Here is an 11,982-nt window from a genome sequence, read left to right on the forward strand (position 1 = left end):
CACTTTGATCCCCTTATCTACTCTCCCTTCTTATGTCCTGTCTGCTCTTGCTCTACATCAGACTGACACATCACAGAGGCAGCACAGGGCTTTGTAAGTGGGACTACTCCAGGTTCCTAGCGAGGACCACAAGTCCTGTGTACTTCCAGAATCCCAAAGAGGTACTGGTTTGGGTCAGTGTTTTTGGTGGAGTGGTGAAAACTGAGAGAGGTACCATGCTTGCCATGGAAGAGCATCCTGAAGTGACATGGAAATATGAGGTGTTTGAGGACATGGATGTGGACCTGATCCTTTTGAGTCAATAGATGAAAGGATGTTGTTAACAGCATTGGCAGGTAATTTGAGTTCTAGTTATGAATTATTGATCTCTTCCGTAAAAAAGCAAAAGGGCAGGTGACCACACATTTTCTGGTTAGTTTTGGCATCATCAGCTTCTGGTCATCTCTCTGTGTACGTGTTTTCTTTCACAGATAAATAAACCAACCCCAGCTGCACTGGTGTGTCAACTCATCCAACAAGCTTGGCCCCTAGCTCTGATTTGGCAGCGCATAAACCTAGTACTGTCTCCAACCTAACATTTACTTTGACGTCTCATTCCCAGGTCCATAACACTCATGAGAGTTTCTCGCATGATTTTTATATATTTTAATCCAATGAAGCAAGCCTTGAGTCAGCACCCATCTGGAATCAGTCAAAATATGATGCAGTATTTGAAAGCGATTATAAAACAATACACAGTACTGCTTTATGTATAAGGAATTATTATCATTTATCTAGTAGCTGGGGGTTTTAGAAGGATCTTGAGGCATTTAGAAAGTGTTAGGTGTCAGCATGACAGGATCGGGACGCACATGCTGATCGTCACCTCAGGTCTGCTCACAACCTTGAAACAAAATTCACTGAAATTAACAATACGTGGTCGTAGGTGGAGTCAAGATGCGAAACTGTGATTTAGAGGATGGAAATGTGACCATTTTCAAGGTGTTTCCACTTATTCCACTTACAAGATGTTATTTCTTTGGTTTTTTTTTTTTTTCTTCTAATTTTCCTATTGGTATTAAATTATTCATCTTGGTTCCAAGCTAACCTTTTGGTACATTTTGAAAGGTAAAAAGAAAGATGCAAAAAAATTAAATGAAAACAAAAATTAAATGAAAGTGTTTAACGTGTGACCCAAAACTAAGGGAGTGAATGTAATTGAGGGGTGGAAACTTCTCAGAAGTAAGAAAGTTTAGATCCCCGCCCATTTTGTTTGCCGTTCTGGGTAAGGCTTTGCTATCATGAGGCTCTCCACTCACCTGGATATGTCTAGTTAGTATTTAAATTCAGTTAACTGTGATCTCGTGTTCATTTTGTGACTTTTAACATTTATGTTATCAGTAAATTTATCAATATTTTGATGTCGTAGTTACAGAATAGATCTACATGAAAATAAAATAAGGATTTATCTACTTAAATTAGTTCTCTCAGACATTCACATATTCATATTAAATGTAGGGAAAACTATATTTTTTTAAGTTTTTATTACAGGACTCCAGAGTGAACATTCATTCTCTCTCCCAACTTTTCCTTCTCACATTCTTTCTGTTTTACTCAGTGTCTCTCTGCCTTTCTCTATTTTTACTCGTGGCTTGATTTTGTTGGTATATTCAGTCTGTCATTCATTCATTAAATGTGACTGGAAGCAAAGTTTCAGTAGAGGTCTAGCACAAACATAACTGGTTTATTTCAGTGTAAGTCCATCAACCAAAGGTGGAAAAAATTCCAAAAAATTCTATTGCTGGAAAATTTGCTAATAAGCTGTTGGTTACTCAAAGGCTTGCTCACAATGTGGGATCTGAGGGTGGGGGGCCTGGGTGGAGAGAAGACAAAATATAATAAACACAACAGAAATTCACTGGCCTCAAACTGATTGGAGTGCATTAAGAAAACAAGTTAGGAGAGAACTATGAAAACCGGCTTTGTACTTTGGAAAAGTGGAACGTTTCAGAGATGCCGATTATAAAGACTGAAACTAATAGCAGTGCCCCAAATCAAGGTTTCTGTTTCAGGCCTGCGTATGCACATTTTATTCTTCATTCATGAAGAAATCCTAGTTTGCAAACGGGATGTATACCAGACCCCTCAAGGATCTAAGAATTTCATCTACATAAAAGAATTAAGGTAAATACAGGCTCTTCTTTTAGAATGACAAAAGGTCAAGCTAAAATGAAACAAATGGTGTTTCTTTTTTTCAGGCATATTTGTTTTCTATTCCATTTGTTGACTCTACTGTGAATTTAAATAAGTTCTTGGTGTGTTCTTGGTTTATTTGACTTTTGATTTTAAAGGCAAAGGGTGAATTTCAGGCTCTAAATTTGGAAGAATTCATTTGGAGGGAGGTTCTCCTAGCTTCCTGGAGGAAGTGGCAGTTAAATTGGCCCTTAGAAAAAGAGCACAATTTCAGGAACAAAATGATGGGGTAGAGTCCTCCCCTACGGAAGGGATGGGATCCTTGAATGCTAGGACACAGGTGGGGGGCCAACTTTATTAGACGAGTGAGGGTGATCTTATGGTACAGGACAAAGGCAGAGGGAGAGAAAAAGTGAGAAAATTAAGCTTGTATATGCCCCGGACTATCAACACCAGGAGTTTTGTTTGAATAATTGGCACTTGGTAGACACCAACAAGTTTAAGTAGAGCTCCATGAAGGGAAAGTGAGTACACTAGGAAAGAGAAATCAAGAATGACCAATGTTTATGGAGCTATTCCTCTGTGCTATGCATTATCTAGGCATGCCAAATTCCCCATTACGCAGATAGGGCAAGTAGGGCTGAGAGGTTGAAAACTGGCCCAGAGCTGTACATTGAACATTCAGAACCAGGTTTTTTGAATGAACCAAACCTAAGCTTCAGTGGGGACAAGGCGGAAGAATGCTTCAGGACCAGAAATCTGGCATAAGGCATAGACACCAGGGTCAGGGGTCCTAGAAGGGATCCAGGTAGAGTTCCTAAACTGGTATCTAATGTTACAGAGTGTAGGCCAAACACCAGACTTCTAGCGTTATTACTTTTCTCTGATTATCGAAGTTAGTAAGATTTCTGGATTAGCACACTAGGCATGCTTAATGATATACCTCTTTTTAACTTCCCATTCAAATACATGTAATGCTACATGGAGTAGCATGATCAGACACGATAGTCAGATGTGTGGCGGGAAAAGTTGGTTGGGATTTAAATGCTCTGAGTACCCACCATCCATCGTCTCCTAGATTTCAGGGCCAGGCCCTCTAAGGTGAAGAATGGACCTGTAAATATTCTTCAAAGTGTGGAGTCCCCACAAACGAGAACCCACTGTATTCCAAAAGGCAACAGCGCTTTGGAAGTTTGAGGCTCTGGCCTGGTAAACTTAGCCAAGAAGAGTTAGTTAAACATCCAGGAAAACATGCTGCTTCCAGCATTTGGCTTTGAGCTGACAACAGGAATTAGTCACCCCCTGTATAGCACATGCACAGTGACTCAGAACCAAGGTAATATGTTGCTAGGATGGTTCTCAGTTCTGAGGACTTGTGCGAGCACACCAGTCACTGTGTATCAGGTTTTGAATTGAGCCAGGATTGGCCGTTATGATTGAAAATCATTTCTGTGAGAGAAAAACAAAGCACATCAAAGAGCAATCGTTTTTCAAAAGGTACACTCGCTGCTAGAGATGTAGCGTCCTTGGCCTTGACTTGAAAGCTGTGGTGTTGAGTCTTTTAGGAGGTGGAAGGTAATGGCTTTAGACAGCAGAAATAAACGCGAACCTCAGGAATCTTTCTGGTTTGGCGGATGGAATCCAGTGGCAAGTACGCTGTATATATCTGGAAATGAATAATAGCCTCACGAAAATGTAAGCAGAATTTCATAGTGTGTCCACCCTCCCAATCCCCCGATCTTACCTGCTTTTAACCACAATGCTTGTGACCTTCTCTCTGCCCCAGCCCCACTCTGTCTCACATTCTTCTTCGTCTTTATGTGTATTGTGGTTTCTTTTTGGTTTTGAACAAATTTCCAGCTTTTGTATTGCTGGTGATTTCTTTTCAAAATTAGGAAATTGTGGTTTAAAAAAAAGAAAAAGAAAACAAAACCCCATTTTCTCCCCTCTTTGGTCAATTATAATAGCATTAGGGCTCTTCTAAACAGTCAAACTTGAGAATATATATTTTGGCATAAATCTTCCTATACAAGTCTTTATACAACTTTCATCCTTAAAAAAGATTCTTTAAAAACCCCAGTATCTAGGGGCGCCTGGGTGGTTCAGTTGTTTAAGCGTCTGCCTTCAGCTCAGGTCATGATCCCAGGGTGCTGGGATCGTGCCCCCTTCGGGCTCCCTGCTCAGTGGGGAGCCTGCTTCTCTCTGTCCCTCTGCTGCTCTCCCCCCTCTGCTGGCGCTCCGTCTGTCAAATAAATAAATAAAATCTTAAAAACAAACAAAAAACCCAATATCTATAGATAGTGGCTCACATCAAAAACTGAATTGGGATTGTCTATTGTATTATTGTGTTTTTGTATTTCCTAAAGTTTTCATACTTCGAACATTCCCTAGAAACCAAGACATGCTCATTTATAGCCTCACTATTTAAAAATAGATACTATTTGCACTTAAAGTAAAATATTGTGTAAAAATACCCTTGAAGGAACAAAACTTTCATTCTTCTCAATTCTTTTCATTTGGCTATATGGAAAATATTCCACTTAGCTCATTCAGAAAATGTGCAAACCTGGCTTTGGGCACAAGACTAATTTTCTGAAATGGACAGGCCAGGGCTGGTTTCTGTACATTTCTTGCAATCAGTTGCATGTGGCTGGAAGTAAGACTAACAGTGATTTATAGCAACTGCCTGTCATCAGTCCATGCCATATTCACCTGCATAATCCATCGATTGTCCCGACAATGCCCAGGCTCCTAACCTACCTGAGATTATTTGGTTCTTACGTGACGAAATACACACCAAGTGTTCCAAGAATGAAGCACGGACCCCCAGCCCCTGCTGCTCCAACTTCCATAGCATCAAGGAGAAAAGAGTCACAGGCGTGTTGACTCCCATCTTGCTAGTAGGTAAGAAGTAGTCCTCTGAGAATGTGGATCGCACAGGCAGAGTGAGATGGGAGGGATCCATGAAAGCAGTGTGTTTCAGCCTCAACACCACCGACGTTTTGGATGGGATGATTCTTTGTCGTGGGGGGGGGGGGCTATCCTGTACATTGCAGCATCCCTTGATTCTATTCACTAGAAGCCAGTAGCATCTCCCCTCCCCCCACTGTGACAATCAAAATATCTCCAAATGTTGCCAAATATCCTATGGGGGGCCAAAATTTCCCCTGAATGAGAAGCACTGTACTTGGGGAAAAGTAGAACTAAGCTTTCACAACTGGCAACATCGCATACTGAATGAATGCAAGAAGCGTACAGCAATCTATAGGACGAAAGAGATTAAGGCAAATGTCTATTAAACATATTTAAAAATAATACACCCACAAGCAGACACTGACACTTTCAGAACACTTTCATGGGGGTAGGGGAGAGGTAAAAATGAACCTTCACAGTTATGGTACTTCTGAATCAACTGTGTTTGGAACAAAAGTTAGGGTGTAAGAATGGTAGAGACGTTTTCCTACACTGCTCCTTATTTTGACCAACTCAGTGGTTTTAAATCTACCCTCCTGGTTATATAAAATAATCATAATTTTTTCTCCCCATGATTAGCCTGTAAACTATTTGAAAATATATACTATGTTGTTCTAACGTCCCTTTCCAACTTTTTTCATCATACAAAAGAGAACATCATTTTAAGTTCCTCCATCTTTCCCATTTCTTTTCCATAACGGAGTTTCAGTCTGCTGATATAATTCCTAAATTAGGATTTCCAGGATTAAAATGAGAACTCGAATCAAGTAAAAATGCTTTTGTCTGCAAGAAAAAGAAAATCTAGTAAGGACTTGAAATCTTAAAAAAGTTCCCATTGAACAAGAATTTCATAGACGGTTGACAGTTGGCTTTGGATGAGCTGCTCAAGGACCCAGTCTCTCCCTGGCCATCTGGCCCCCTGTGGTTAATATGGACACAGGAAGGAGGGTGGAACGGATGTTAGCGTTAGCAGTGTCTGCAACATGCAGAAGACGAAGAGGATCACTGCATAAAGTTCTAGCAATGCACTTCAGGGTCCAGCTCCTCTCTTGGCGACTATATGACATGAATGACACTGGTTTTTTTGTTTGTTTGTTTGCTTTGTTTTGTTTTTAAGATTTTACTTATTTATTTAACAGAGAGAGCACAAGGAGGAGGAGTGGCAGGCAGAGGCAGAAGCAGGCTCCTCACTGAGCAAGGAATCCAATGCAGGACTCAAACCCATCACGACCTGAGCTGAAGGTAGTTGCTTAACCCACTGAGCCACCCAGGTGTCCCAAATGACACTGTTTTTAACTGTATCATAGAACCGATTCTACTACAATATGATTTCTTTCTTTTTTTTTTTTTTAAAGATTTTATTTATTCATTCAACAGAGACAGCCAGCGAGAGAGGGAACACAAGCAGGGGGAGTGGGAGAGGAAGAAGCAGGCTCCCAGCGGAGGAGCCTGATGTGGGGCTCGATCCCAGAACACCGAGATCACGCCCTGAGCCGAAGGCAGACGCTTAACCGCTGTGCCACCCAGGCGCCCCTACAATATGATTTCTTTGTCACCTACATACACGTCCCCCTGGTTTTACGTCCTTGAATCTTGGAACTCTGTGTTATTTGCTATCATACTCCAATATTATTGCAGACCATATTATATTAGTGATCAGTACCTATGCTTTCAAAAATTATCAATGTGTACTAAATACACTCTAAACTTCACAAAATTTTCACTTGCAAGTTGTTTATTAGAAAATTGTCATTTAGAACATATTTATTTTTCTTTCTGTTACATTGGAATTACTTTTTAGCTTCTGGAGGTCCATGAACTCTCTAGAAATTGTACATAATATTTTGTGTGCATATGCATTTATTAAGTGAACCTCAGATTTAATCAGGTTCTTAAAGTGTTATTTGGTTCAAGAAATTTAAGCTTCTTATACAATATAGATTTGTCCAAAACAAAAGGATAAATGGAAGATCAAAGGAGAAGTACTTTGAGAGGAGGATTATTTTCAGGAAAATAGGACAATCAGGAAGGATCCTTTGTTGGAGATTTCTGTTTCTTTCTATGATCCTAAAGCTAAAAAACAAACAAACAAAAACACCTTCAGTGGCAGGCCTGGATTTCATGTCAAATTCTGTGACTGAGCTCACGTACTAAAGACTAGTTAATGCTGAAATTTAAAAAAAACTTTTTTTAGGAATCTATCTTTATTGGATTATGGGCACAAAATATTGGGCTCCAGAAACACTCTACTCCAATATTAAAATGGTTTTGTTCTTTCACTAGGAGAAAGATGAAATATACAAGAGTCTAAAAGCTCCTGATCCATCTTCAACAGTGCACACCTTTCAAAATCTGTGTCGAGGCATATATATATTGATTCATCCATCCTATGACTGGCCCCCTGTAGGACCAATGGCAGAAGAGCTGGTAGGATTAGAAGCAAAGTCCATCACTTTAAAGGACTTGGAACTTGACTATTACATTAAATAGAGTTTTATTAGGTGTTATTTGTATCTCTTCAATGACACATTTTCTGAGTCCTCATCCTTTTAAGGTAGAGGGGTTTTACTTGTTTGTGAAATGACTTGTAGCTGATGGAACAATTTATTATGCTATTATATACATCTGGCTTAATATGTTTTGGAAAATAAAGATTTATTATGCGTTCAACTCCACATGGACAATTGATACCAAAACCTTTCTTTACAACATTAAATTTGGGGCCTTCTAAAGTCAGGCACTTATGGTCGACAGAATGGCAACAATTTTTAGACATGTTGAAATGTTATTTTAGGGAAAGGCAAGCAGATTGTGAAAACAAAATCAAAACAAAAAACAATAAAAATCAATTCATCTTCCCCATCCACTAGGGAGACTCCCCAGAGTCAGGGCTGGTACACCAAGTTAATTACAAGACTGTGTGACTAATTGTCTGTAGCTTGCTTGTTTTATACAAAAATAAATATAAAGGGTAATGATTTCCACTTAATTGTTAACTATTATGCCTTTGCAATTCTAAACAGTGTTGTTTCTGAAATGAAAACCTCTACTTTTATGTGTGTTGAAATGACATGTTAGCAAGAAAAATTAACTTTAAAAGTTTGATTAACCAAACTACAAAAAAAATGGCATATTGTATGGTATCAACTTTTGGAAGAACCAAGAAAAGATCTTTGAGTGTGGCCAGTTCACACATGATGAAATTCTTAATTAGTTGTGTTAAAACAGAAAGTTCTGAGACTTCCAGGTCTCAGCCATGAGAAACCCTGTAGGTTCACTTGGTTCTCTGGAAACACCTGCTCTTGCAACCCAGAGCCACCTTGTAAGAAAACTAATTATAACTTGGTGATGACAGCACAGGAAAAGACCTGAGATTAGATAAAAAGGGAAGGGCGGGGCTGACACTGGCCTTCTGACTGTCCCTGCCAATACGCGAGGCATGTGAGTGAACCAATCTTGGCCCCTCCATTCCAGTTCAGCCACCAGTTGCTTCTCACCGAATGACCCTGGTTGACCTGTGGAGGAGACATGTTGTTCAACGGAGCCCTAACTCACAGAATCATGAGGTTCAATAAACCGTTGTCTTAAGCCACTAAGTTTTGGGATGGTTTGTTAATAGCAATATAGAATCAAAACATCCTCGTTAAATTTTTAACTTATTTGACGAAAACCTCTCATTTATTTTTTGCAGCAAAGGATTTGTTAGCTGCATTTTGGACAACATTGTTGCAGGTGATAGATTTTCCCATCCATCAGCTTCTGTCCCTTTTCAGCCTGTTTTTTTTGCTTGTTCTTAACACTGTGATTCTCACTTCACATCCAGCTTTTCACTAATCGTGTCCTTGAGTCCGTGTGTGCATATGGATCTCTCGTCTAGCAGCCCAAGTGACTCCATGTCAAAGTTAGTCATGTCTTCGTGCCAGTTCTAGTAACTCAGATTCTGTGTTTGTCTTAGGTTCCCCCCCTTGTCCTGTAGCCCCAATAACTGGGTCTTAATCTTGTTCATTCTGCTTAAGGGTCTAATCTGATAACCTTTCTAATATTCCATTCTAGATTGGGATCCTTCCTTGTTTTCACCTGCGTTTTCATTTTCTGTAGGTACCATAAAAATTACCACACATTTAGCAGCTTAAAACAACACCAATTTATTATTTCCCAGTTTTATAGATGTCCAGGCTCAGCATGGCTCCAGTGAGGCTCTGCTCTGGGTATCACCAGGTTGGAATTAATGTATCGCAGGGATATACCCCTTTCTGGGGGCTCTGGGGATGAATCTGATTGCAAGCTCCTTTATGTTGTTGCTCAAATCCCATGCCCCGCAGCTGTAGAATTGAGGTCCCTGTATCCTCCCTGGCTGTCAGCTGGGGCTGTTCTCAGCTTCTAGACTCTGCATTTCCTTGATTGATTGACACCTTTCTCCATCTTCAAAGCCAGCAATGGCACAGGGAATCTTTCGCATCCTTGGAATTTGTCTGACTTCCCTTTTGTTTTTCTCTTCTACTTTTAAGAATTTATGTAATTACAGCAGGCCCCCCAGTGAATCCAGAATAATCGCCTGATTTTGAGGTTTGTGGGTGGGTAACATTAATTGTGTCTGCAAAATACTTTCACATCCGTACCTGCATTAGTGTTTGATTGAATAAACAAGGTATGGGAATTGGGATATCTTTAGTAGTCTTCCCTCTACAACCTATCATCTCAGGAATTTAGGATCTGTCTTGGAATCAAGAAGCTGAGTTCTTACCACCTGCCCATCTACCTTGGCTTCTCTGCTTCCCTGGTCAAAATTGGCTTGCCTTTTGTCTATAACGTCAGTGTGACCTATTTAAAATATTTCCATTACCATATTTTGCCCCCTTACTTAGGCTCCACTGACACTTTCCTGCACCCTCGTGATCATGATTATTTGCCTGGATTGCCATCCATTCATTCATCCATTCTTCATTCATCCATTCAACAAAGACTTATTGAGTACTTATTATATGCCAAGCATCTTCCTCGAAGCTGGTGATATGGCAGTGAAAAGAACAAAAAAGTGGCCTCAAAGTATATACACATACAAATGTATGCATAATAACACCAGACATACACAATGATTACATAAGGCAATTTCAAGTGTTGATAAAGGCCATAAGGAAAAACGAAGGTGGAATGGTTCTATTTGATTTAGGGTAGTCAGGGATGGCCTCTCCGAGAGATAACATTTAAGCAGAGACTTGAAGGGAAGGAAGAAACAAGTGTCTATCTGGGGCAGAATGTTCTGGGCAAAAGGTTCTGGATGGGGTTCATGCTTGGTAGGGTGAGGGTTGGCAGCTGGAGCGGTGCACCAGGGTGAGGAACTAGGAGGGGAAGTCAGGTAGAAGGCAGGAGACTTTGAAGGCCATGGAAAAGTGACTGTTTTTGACTTCGGGTATGACTCACCATTTCTGTATCAGTCTGGCTGCGCCGTAGGGAGCAGGGGGCACCGTTAGGAGGCATTTGCTGTTGTTCAGGGTAGAAAAGGTTGGTGGCTTGGACTGGGGGATAGCAGTGGAGCGGCTAAGAAGGAGCTGTTCTTAGCATGCTCTGGAAGGAAGGGACCTTTGTTGCTTGTCCCTGCACACTAATATCCCATCTGGCACGCCCATAGTGGTCACGGCTCCAGACACCTCCTCCAGGTTCCACCTGTGTAGCTTCTCGTGTCTTATCTTCTGCCCAGTCCTACCCAGCTCTAAAGTCTGAGCTCTTATCTTGAAATTGCCTAAAACAATACAACGAAGATCGAAGGAGCGAAAGAAAACAAACACCTTTGAGGAGGCAAAGAGATAGTAAGGAGGCTCATGAGTAAAGAAACATCTAGGTACATTCTTCCAATGCCTCTTATCTAAAACGTGAGTGGGTTAACAGTCCCCCACACTTTCGTAGATGAAGAATTTGTTTAACCTAAAACTAGTTCAGCCACTGTTCTTGGAATAAGTCTACTTCCAAGTGATTAAGAAATACACTTTCCTGCTCCCCAAGACTGAGATGCTTTCAAAAATGAAAAACTACAACAGAAGGTCTGTAACTCCAATTCAAGGCAAACCCTGACGAAGGCTGAAATAGGGAGACAAGGTGCTGCGGGCATCTAGAAGTGAAAAGAGAGATCAATATTACAGCAAAGTTTATGAATTCATGTTGGATGAGGTCCTGGGGCTGCTTCGTATCTTTCTCCATCTCCGGAAACAGCCCAGTAGTTGGTCCTCCTGAGATCTGATTCTTTTCACCTGTGAGATGGACATGGTGGGGGAACAGAGAAAGAGAAGCTACACCCCTTTGCTTGTGTCTGCATTTAGACAGGTGATCATTTCTTCTGTGGGAAAACATTAGTTTAATAGAACAACTAAAACAATGAGACATCAAGAAAGATTCCCACGGAGTCTAGGAATTATAGATGATTTGGACTTTTCCAGTGTCTGTAGTGCCATTTCTAACCATTTTGTTCGCTCGACTTTTAATCTCAAAGCTCCCCTCAGGGCCATTTTTTATGCCTCTGACCTTGTCTGAACCAGCTCATTATGAGCTGTGAAGGAGTTTGCAAGGTTAAATACCGATTTTTTTTTAATTCTTCTCAGCAATTTGCTAGTTTTCTAAATCGAATTCTCTCTCCTCTCTCCTTAAACAACAGTCCTTTGTACACTCTGAGCACTTGCCTCTGTTCTCACTGCTTGTCTGATTCTCCATAGTTTCCTTGCTGTTTTTATTGGAATTTCAGGACTGCTCTTACATTTACTCAGGGGGCCCACCACACATTGGGCCATCGAAACACTTCCCCACATTTCTCCAATCTCACACAGTCCTCCATTCACTGCATGGTCG

This window comes from Ursus americanus, chromosome 4 (genome assembly GCF_024610735.1).
Source record: "Ursus americanus isolate L20-20 chromosome 4, mUrsAme1.1.p, whole genome shotgun sequence".
NCBI lineage: Eukaryota > Metazoa > Chordata > Mammalia > Carnivora > Ursidae > Ursus > Ursus americanus.